General features: G+C 43.1%; 2 pseudogenes; both read right to left on the bottom strand.

The window, feature by feature from the left end:
- Window positions 1-336: 336 nt before the first annotated feature.
- On the bottom strand, window positions 337-1393 carry LOC131569166 (cytochrome b-like; annotated as a pseudogene).
- A 3184-nt stretch (window positions 1394-4577) lies between these two features.
- Window positions 4578-7649, bottom strand: LOC131569165 (cytochrome b-like; annotated as a pseudogene).
- Window positions 7650-9635: the final 1986 nt, after the last annotated feature.

Below are 9635 nucleotides of genomic sequence, written 5' to 3'. Positions count from 1 at the left end.
TATTAGAGTTAATTAAAGTTTAAGTAGCTTGTTTTCTAGGGCGGCCGCAAGGGGGAACAGAACTAGAATGATTGTGAAGTATGTGAATGAGGCTAGTTGGCCGTTGATGATGAAGGGGTGTTCTACTGGCTGGCTGCCTACTCAGGTTAGGATGAGGACATTGGCGACTAGGGTTCAGAATAGGGTTTGTGATAGGGGACGGAAGGGTATTGATCATAGTTTTGATGTATGTAGTAGTGGGGTGAGGAACAGGATGAGGATTGAGGCAGCTAGAGCTACTACGCCTCCTAGTTTGTTTGGGATGGATCGGAGGATGGCGTAAGCAAATAGGAAAGATCACTCGGGTTTGATGTGAGGAGGGGTGACTAGTGGGTTGGCTGGGGTGAAGTTTTCTGGGTCACCTAGGAGGCTGAGGGAGAATAGGGCTAGTGAGACAAGTAGGGAGAGCATTAGTACGAATCCTAGGATGTCTTTGATGGTGTAGTATGGGTGGAAGGGGATCTTGTCACAGTCTGAGGGAATGCCTAGCAGGTTGTTTGAGCCTGTTTTGTGGAGGAAGGTGAGATGGACAAGAGTAAGGCCTACGATGACGAAGGCAAGGAGGAAGTGGAGAGAAAGAATCGGGTCAGTGCAGGGTTGTCAACAGAGAACCCGCCTCAGGCTCACTTGACTAGTGTTTGCCCGATGTAAGGGATGGCAGAGAATAGGTTTGTGATTACTGCAGCTCCTAAGAATGATATTTGGCCTCACGGTAGGACATATCCTACAAAAGCAGTTGCTATGAGGGTTAGGAGGAGGATGACTCCAATGTTTCAGGTTTCTTTGTTTAGGTATGTGTCGACGGAAGGAGACCAGGACATCAATTAGATCATCACAGGCCCGATTTTATTGATTAGTACAGCAGGGTAAATACAGTTCATAATGAGCTTCATACATATTGCAAAAGTTGAGCTCAGGATTGGTTAGTTACATATCAGCAACTACGCCTACTTCTGCATTCTTATGGTCATACTTTTGATACTTTCTACATATTCTCAGGAAGAATCTCTCTTCCCTATCCTCATGTTGCAGCAAGGGCAGTCTTTCCTTGCCTGTCATTGGTCACCGACTGCTGACTTCTCCTTTCAGCTTACTGACTGCTGACTTCCCTCTCTCAGCTTAACCAGCGGCATTATGTCAGCATGGCCTTTCTCAGCTAACCAACTATTAATAATATTCTCCACAGGTATAAGCTGTAGTAGAGTCCTCGGCCGATGCGTAGGTAGATGCAGATGAAGAAGAAGGAGGCTCCGTTTGTGTGGAGGTTGCGGATGAGTCAGCCGAATTGTACGTCTCGGCATATGTGAGCGACAGAGGAGAAGGCTAGATTGGTTATTAATAATATCCTCCACATTTCCCCCGTTTTCTTCTTGAGCAAGAAGACTAGTGTGCCAGGTTTTTGCTATTGTACGGCTGACCATGTTTTGAATACAGTTAAAGATACAAGGCAAAATAAGCAAAAACAGTAAAATTACACCCAGTAGTCCTATGGCATAGATCACAATGTTCCTCAGCCATGGCCCAAGTCCTAAGCTTTTAAGCCATTCACCAATTCCTAATCCTTCTTCTTCCTTGAGACTGTGAAGTCCCTGTTGCAGTTCTTTTATCTTAGTGGGAATGGACACCGAATGATCAGACAAATTCATGCAACACATTCCCTCAAACTCTTCACATCCATGCCCTTGTGCTAAGAGCAAAAAATCTACAGCAGCTTTATTCTGCAAAACAGCATGGTTAACACTCTGCACATCTGCGGTTAGCATGTCTAGAATTTGTGATGTCTTGTTTAGCTCATCCTTTGCCCAGCACCCTAATTGCTTTGCTAAATTCATAGCTTTATTGGCAGATCCTCCTGGCAAGATAGTTGAAACTACCACTTGTTTGAATGTACCCCAAAACTGTGGATCTCCTATCTGGCTGCAGTCTAAGTCATGTATGCTACGTCTCTTCCTGTTTGAATTTAGACTCAGCTGCATTAGCAAGGATACGTTAGGGTGAAACAATGACAATTTCCCCAAATGACAGGATCTACCCTGTGGTTTGGCTGGTATACCATTCCACGCCCTGTCTCCACAAATCAAAAATATTCCTATGGGTAATTTCATTGGTGCGGTGATATTTGTGCCGTTACATTGACTGTAATGCTGCGGAGAGAATTTACTCACATTCAGGGATCAATCTAGGGTGGCCCATGTTTCTTTAGGTTGGTTTAAATTCTGAGCATCCGAAAATTTGAAGCTAAACCATCCGCCAGCTGTCGTGTTAGACATACTGGCGTTTGTACTTCCAAAAAGATCCAATTCCTCAGGAGGAGAATGCAAAGAAGTGTTAAGTGATTGGATTAGTAAGCATTGGCGAGAACCATCACTCTGACTTGCAGTATACCCTTGTTGTACTGGCAGTGTGATGTTTGACATGTTAGACATACATAAGGTTTGATTGTTTATCAAACTGCAAAATTCTCCAGGAGACCACAGCGGAAGTCCCACCAGGCATGTTCGAAATGGGTTAGTGACTCCTCCAAGACTAAGACAAAGCGATGATTGGTTAGTTTGATTAGCAAGTGTCACCCATAAATTTTCTCTTGGTTGACTAAAGTGTGTTATTCCTACTGCTTCACTTGCTACAGCATTGAGCAGTATAACAAGAACAAACCTCATTTTCCTTTCTGCTTGCTTTGTTTTTCCTTTCTTCGTTGTCTTTTCCCTGGTTTGCTAGATTGTCTATTGTAAGGCTGAGTCAGTTTTTGAATATACTAACTCTAAATCAGCATCCTTGCTTACAGGTATAGCATGAGGTAAGTTTGAAGGCTCACTGATATCCTTACTCAGATGAAATCGTTCCCTTTTTTGCCTTCCTTTTCTTATCTATCTTCAATCTTGCTGCTCCTAATTTTACTGGTCCTGCCACTTGCAAACTCAATTTTTGCAACTTTTCAATGCAGCAATCTAGTGCTCTATCAGGATTCCTCTTGAAGGGTCCTACAATTGAATGCTGTGTTAAAGGTACTAATTTCCTACACCTTATAGAAACTATGCGTGATTTACTTTGAACCTTAATTCTATTCACAATACATTGTACCTCCCATCGATAATAAGCAAGAATTTTCTGTTCAGGAGACTCATAAAGATTTAAAGCTATATATGCATTTTGCCCTGTTTGTCTCCTTAATTCATCTTGCCAGCTTTTACCCCACGTGTACTCGTGCTCACAAGTGTGACGCCACAAATCCCACAATAATGATTGTTCTATCCAAAAAGTTCTATCACAACCCCCACAACGTAGGGCTATCCAAGCAGCACAATGTGGATTGTGACAGTCAAGGCAATGTTCTTTCGCTGGATTTGTTAAACGAAAGGTTGATAATGAGTCAATAAAACCAATCAGCTCCTGGGCTGTCCGGTAGTGATGTGTCAGTGCTCTGTCCACCGCTTTCGAGTACCCCTTCAATTGTAACAGTAGTGGTTGTAGGAGTAGAAGCAGTTTTTTCCCCAGTCGCTCCTTGTCCTCCTCCGTAAGGCGATCCACCAGAGGCTGCATCAAAAACAGGTTTAGTCCACTTAGCAGGCACCCACAAAGGCCCTGTAGGTGAGGAAACACAAAGATACCCCCGACCCCAATATAATACTTTTGCAGGTTTTTCCCATAATCCTGTACTCGGGTTCTTATACTTGACCCAGACCTCTGTTTCCTTAGTAGTTTCCTGACTTGACCTCGGGTGATGTTTAATTGCAGGGGGGGGTATCGTCTTCCCCAAAAATACATAAATGGTTAATCACATACAGAACCTTAGCCAAACATGCTTGTGGATCTCTCAAATCTTGATGTTTTTCAATATACTGCTTAAGGGTGCCGTTTGCTCTTTCCACTATTGCCTGTCCAGTAAGGGAGTATGGAATACCTGTCACATGCTTAACAGACCACTGATTCAAAAATTTCTAGCACTTACTAGGACTCTAGCACTTACATAAGCTGGACCATTATCCATTTTGATACTCTTTGGTACTCCCATAACAGCGACGCAACTTAACAGGTGTCTGGTAACGTGTATAGCTTTCTCTCCTGCCTGAGCCGTAGCCCATATGTAATGACTATATGTATCTATAGTGACGTGCACATGCTTGACTTTACCAAATCTAGCTATGTGTGTAACATCCATTTGCCATTTCTCATTTATTTCTAAACCTCGAGGATTAACCCCGATGCCTAGACCTATTCCACCATTATGATAACTACATGTTGGACATGCTCTAACAATGGCCTTGGCTTCTGACAAACTCAGCTCAAAGTGTTTTGCTAATCCTCTTGCATTTTGATGATACCTACTATGTGCTTCTCTGGCCAATGTATGCTTATCAATAGGACAAGAATTATCAATGGGTAGGGTAACCAATTTATCTGCACGTTCATTCCCTTCTCCTAAACCTTCAGACCATTTATGACTCCTAATATGAATCACAGAATACGCTGCTTTTCTCTCCCGTAAAGCTTTCCTTAACTGTATCAGTAACTCATACAATCATTTATTATTCACTTCCTTAATTGCCGCTTCCTCTATCCGTCTGACTACTCCTGTGACATACATAGAGTCTGTAACCACATTTAAAGGTTCCTGTAAGTTGGACACTGCCCATACTACTGCTAACAATTCCAGAGTTTGTAAGCTATCTGCAAGGTCTGCTGTGAGGAGTTGATGCTTCCATTGTCCTTTTTCTTGCCAGGTGACAGCAGCACGCCTTGATTTCTTTCCTGCATCTGTAAAAGCTGTAATAGCTCCTTCTATGGGGTATTTTTCTCTCAAAGGTCGAGTGATCCAGTTCCATTCTGTCATCCATTGCAAAACTCTAGGCACTAATTTGCTAGTCTCTACTTTAGCAGATGATGTCAATAATGCTTCCTGTAAATCCTTCGAATTAATCAAGTACCAGTCCAAGGTTTCTTCTTCCATAGGCAATCTAATGCTAGCAGGTTCTCTACCATCCACTTCAAGAATTCTGAGACGCCCCTTTTTAATTAATGCAGCCAATTGTTCAATTTTTGAAGATATTGTTTTCTTATGCTGTAGTGGTGGTGACAACCATTCCAACACCCGTATCTCCCCCGTTTTCTTTTGTAGTTGAGAGAGAGCACCAGGCAAATGGCAAGGGCTATTCCAAATAGTAAGGTCAATGGGATGATCAAGTTGTCGACGAGACACATACCCTTGCTGTACACAATTACTAATTTGCTGCAAAGCAAGATGATGCTCCTTTGTCAGGTGTACAGGAGTAGTAGGGTCAACGCCCTTTAACAAAGGCCAAAGGGTTTCTAATAAATGATTTGGTATTCCCACAATGGGCTTCAGCCACTGTAAGTCTCCCAGCAACTTCTGTGCATCGTGTAGAGTCTTAATGTCCAATTGTAATTCAAATTTTTGAGGTATTACTATCTGATCCGTCAAAGTCCATCCCAAATATTTCCAGGGCCTTGTAGTTTGAATTTTCTCTGTAGCAATAACAAGTGAATATGCAGCAAGAGTATTTTTAATGCTGTTAATCTGTAAAGAGGAGAATGGCTGTTGCTGTGCAAACAAAATATCGTCCATGTAATGATATATTATAGTTGCTGGCCATTTGCGACGTAGTGGCTATAATGCAGCATCAACATAAAGCTGATATAAAGTGGGGAAGTTGCGCATGCCTTGCGGAAGAGACGTCCATTCAAATCTTTTATCCGGTTCTCCACAATTTATTGCTGGTAAAGTAAAAGCAAACCTCTTCATATCATCAGGATGCAGCCCAATAGTGAAAAAACAATTCTTTAGGTCAATAATTAAAAGTGGCCAGTGTTCTGGAATCATAGCTGGATTTGGAAGACCAGGCTGTAAGGCCCCCATTGGTTCCATCTGGTCATTTACAGCCCTCAAATCATGTATCAAACGATATTTCCCTGATTTCTTTTTGATTACAAAAATAGGTGTATTCCAAGGGCTCGTGGATAGTCGTAGGTGTCCCTTTGTATATTGTTCTTTACCAATTCATGGGCATGCATAAGACTCTCCCCTTTTAATGGCCATTGCTTAACCATCACCGGTGTATCCGTTTTCCAGGTGAGTGGAATGGGGAAAGTCCAAGCAATGGCAATTACCCCAAAGGGTGCTGATTAGTTAACACCACTCCCAATTGTGTTAAAATGTCCCTTCCAATTAAACAGGAAACTGTAGGAGGCAGTTGAACAATTGAAAACACAGCAGATACTTGTCGATTCTCAATGCACACAGACAAAAGCGGCGATCTGCTTGCCAATGTAAATCCTCCTACTCCTGTGAGCATGTTTGATGATGGAAATAGAGGCCAATGTTGTGGCCACGCTTCTGGAGAAATGATGCTGGTATCTGCTCCTGTATCCAAAAATCCATAAAGGGTTATGCTTTGATGCCCATAAGTAATTAAAACCTTTTGCTTTGATCTATTTTGTAAATCCACAGTCAAAAGTGTAACGCCAGTAGAGCCAAAACCTTTTTCATTCCGTGTTTGCCCAGTAAATGATTGTATTCCCGATGTCATTTGTGATAGTGGTACCAATTGTGTGATGCGTTGTCCTTTTGTAATTTTAATCGGAGGATAAAGGGTGTAAACCAGGTGAGATGGACGAGAGTAAGGCCTACGATGACGAAGGCAAGGAGGAAGTGGAGAGAAAGAATCGGGTCAGTGCAGGGTTGTCAACAGAGAACCCGCCTCAGGCTCACTTGACTAGTGTTTGCCCGATGTAAGGGATGGCAGAGAATAGGTTTGTGATTACTGCAGCTCCTAAGAATGATATTTGGCCTCACGGTAGGACATATCCTACAAAAGCAGTTGCTATGAGGGTTAGGAGGAGGATGACTCCAATGTTTCAGGTTTCTTTGTTTAGGTATGTGTCGACGGAAGGAGACCAGGACATCAATTAGATCATCACAGGCCCGATTTTATTGATTAGTACAGCAGGGTAAATACAGTTCATAATGAGCTTCATACATATTGCAAAAGTTGAGCTCAGGATTGGTTAGTTACATATCAGCAACTACGCCTACTTCTGCATTCTTCTGGTTATACTTTTGATACTTTCTACATATTCTCAGGAAGAATCTCTCTTCCCTATCCTCATGTTGCGGCAAGGGCAGTCTGTCCGTGCCTGTCATTGGACACCGACTGCTGACTTCTCCTTTCAGCTTACTGACTGCTGACTTCCCTCTCTCAGCTTAACCAGCGGCATTATGTCAGCATGGCCTTTCTCAGCTAACCAACTATTAATAATATCCTCCACAGGTATAAGCCGTAGTAGAGTCCTCGGCCAATGCGTAGGTAGATGCAGATGAAGAAGAAGGAGGCTCCGTTTGTGTGGAGGTTGCGGATGAGTCAGCCGAATTGTACGTCTCGGCATATGTGAGCGACAGAGGAGAAGGCTAGATTGGTATCTGCTGTGTAGTACATAGCTAGCAGAAGACCTGTGACGATTTGAGTAATTAAGCAAACGCCTACTAGATACCCAAAGTTTCATCATGTTGAGATGTTTGATGGCACTGGGAGGTCGATTAGGGCGTTGTTGATGATTTTGAGGATTTGGTGGTTTTTACAAAGGTTGAGGGCCATTGGTTATTTCTGTATGTGGATATGAGGATGATGAGAATGGATAAGGCGAATGATCCTAAGTAAGCTTTGATTAGGCCTGAGTGGAGGGTGGTGGCAGTTTTGGTTGCTATTAGTTGCAGGCTGGCTAGCCCCTCTGGACCTAGTATTTTGTATCAGGAGAGGTCAGTTAGGTGGGATGCGATGTTTTCTCCTCCTTTGAGGAAGTTGGTTATACTTAGGCAGTGGGTTAGGGGGTTAAAGTATCCTAGGGATGTTGAGAAGTTTTAGAAGGGAGCTTGTTTTGTGAGGATGAGTGTTTGGTCTATTTTTGAAATTTCTAGAATTAAAGCAATGCCTAGGGCTGTTACAATTAGGGAGGTTATTTTAATAGAGGGTGGCATGGTTATTGGAGGGGTTTTTGTGGGGATGATGAATGAGGTGATGAGGAATCCTGCCAGGATGCTTCCCAGCACAAGGCGAGTGACAGGGGAAGTTACTGCGGGGTTGTTTTCACTTACTGGGGTCAAGGGCGGAATTCAAACAAAGCCGGTCTGTACTAGTACGGTTATGCGGATTGTGTGTACCGTGGTGAATGATGTGGCTAGAAGGGTTAGGAGTAGGGCTCAAGTGTTTGAGTAGGATGTGTTTAGGCTTTCAATTATTTGGTCTTTTGAGTAGAATCCTGCTAGGAACGATGTTCCTGTTAGGGCGAGGTTGCCGATGGTAAGGCATGCAGTGGTTGTGGAGAGTATTTTTTGGAGTCCTCCTATTTTTCACATGTCCTGTTCTCCATTTAAGCTGTGAATGATGGAGCCTGAGCATAGGAAGAGCATGGCTTTGAAGAATGTGTGAGTTGAGATGTGGAGGAAGGCTAGTTCGGGTAGGTTTAGTTCAATTGTGACTATTATTAGTCCTAGTTGGCTTGAAGTGGAGAAGGCAATGATTTTTTTAATGTTGTTTTGGGTGAGGGCGCACATGGCTCCAAATAGTGAGGATAAAGCTCCTAGGCAGAGGCACAGGGTTTGGGTGGTTTGGTTATTATTGAATAGAAGGTGGGTTCGGATAAGTAGGAAAATTCCAGCAACTACTATTGTGCTGGAGTGGAGTAGGGCGGATACGGGCGTTGGCCCTTCTATTGCAGCTGGGAGTCATGGCTGGAGGCCGAATTGAGCGGATTTTCTGGTTGCAGCTAGGATGAGACCTAGTAGAGGTAGTGTAGGAGATTGGGATGGGGTAGGAAGTTGTTGGATTTCTCAGGTGTTTGTGGTGGAGCCTAGTTGTGCTATGCAAAGGATAAGTCTGATGTCTCTGATTCAGTTGTAAATTACGACTTGGAGGGCGGCGGTGTCGGCCTCTGCTCGGCCGTGTCATCAGCTGATTAGTAGGAAGGTTATGATTCCAACTCCTTCTCAGGAAATCAACAGGACAAATAGGTTGTTGGCAATGATTAGGATGAGTATGGTGATTAGGAAGAATAGTAGGTAGTTGTTCCCAGAATTCAGGGAAGATTCTTTCCTTCTACAGTTTCTCCTGAAATAATCTGACTGTCTACCTTGACCCTTGACTGAGTGCTAAAATAGTGATCTTCCCATTGCAATGAAATGCAAACTCCAAAGCAGTGAGTGTCTGCTCAAGAACCATGGAGATGCTGCTGTGCTGTTTCACAACAGAAATGCCAGAGCTCAGAGGGATTTTGGGGAAGATTTTCTGGGCAACAGTTTCCAGCAAGTTTAGAAGAATTGGTGCATGCAACTGATTTTTTTTAAAAAGTACCTGAAGGAGAGGATTTTAGAAGCATTTTTATGGTTTTGGTAGAACAGTAGCATTGAGTGTTAAAGAAGAACCTGCATTTTCTTGGTTATGTTTTTAGTCATTTACTGGCAAAACAGGCCAAATTGTAGGCACAACCAAGAACATTGTCCTGATCTCTTGCTGGCTGTGTGAATGAAACGTGTCTCCTGGAGGGAAGTTGGCAAACAGGAAATCAGCTTGTTTGGGTTTACTTGT

Source organism: Ammospiza caudacuta, chromosome 29 (assembly GCF_027887145.1).
Source record: "Ammospiza caudacuta isolate bAmmCau1 chromosome 29, bAmmCau1.pri, whole genome shotgun sequence".
In the NCBI taxonomy this organism is placed as follows: domain Eukaryota; kingdom Metazoa; phylum Chordata; class Aves; order Passeriformes; family Passerellidae; genus Ammospiza; species Ammospiza caudacuta.
The sequence above is the reverse complement of the archived record's forward strand: the minus strand, read 5'-3'. Positions and strand labels throughout refer to the sequence as shown.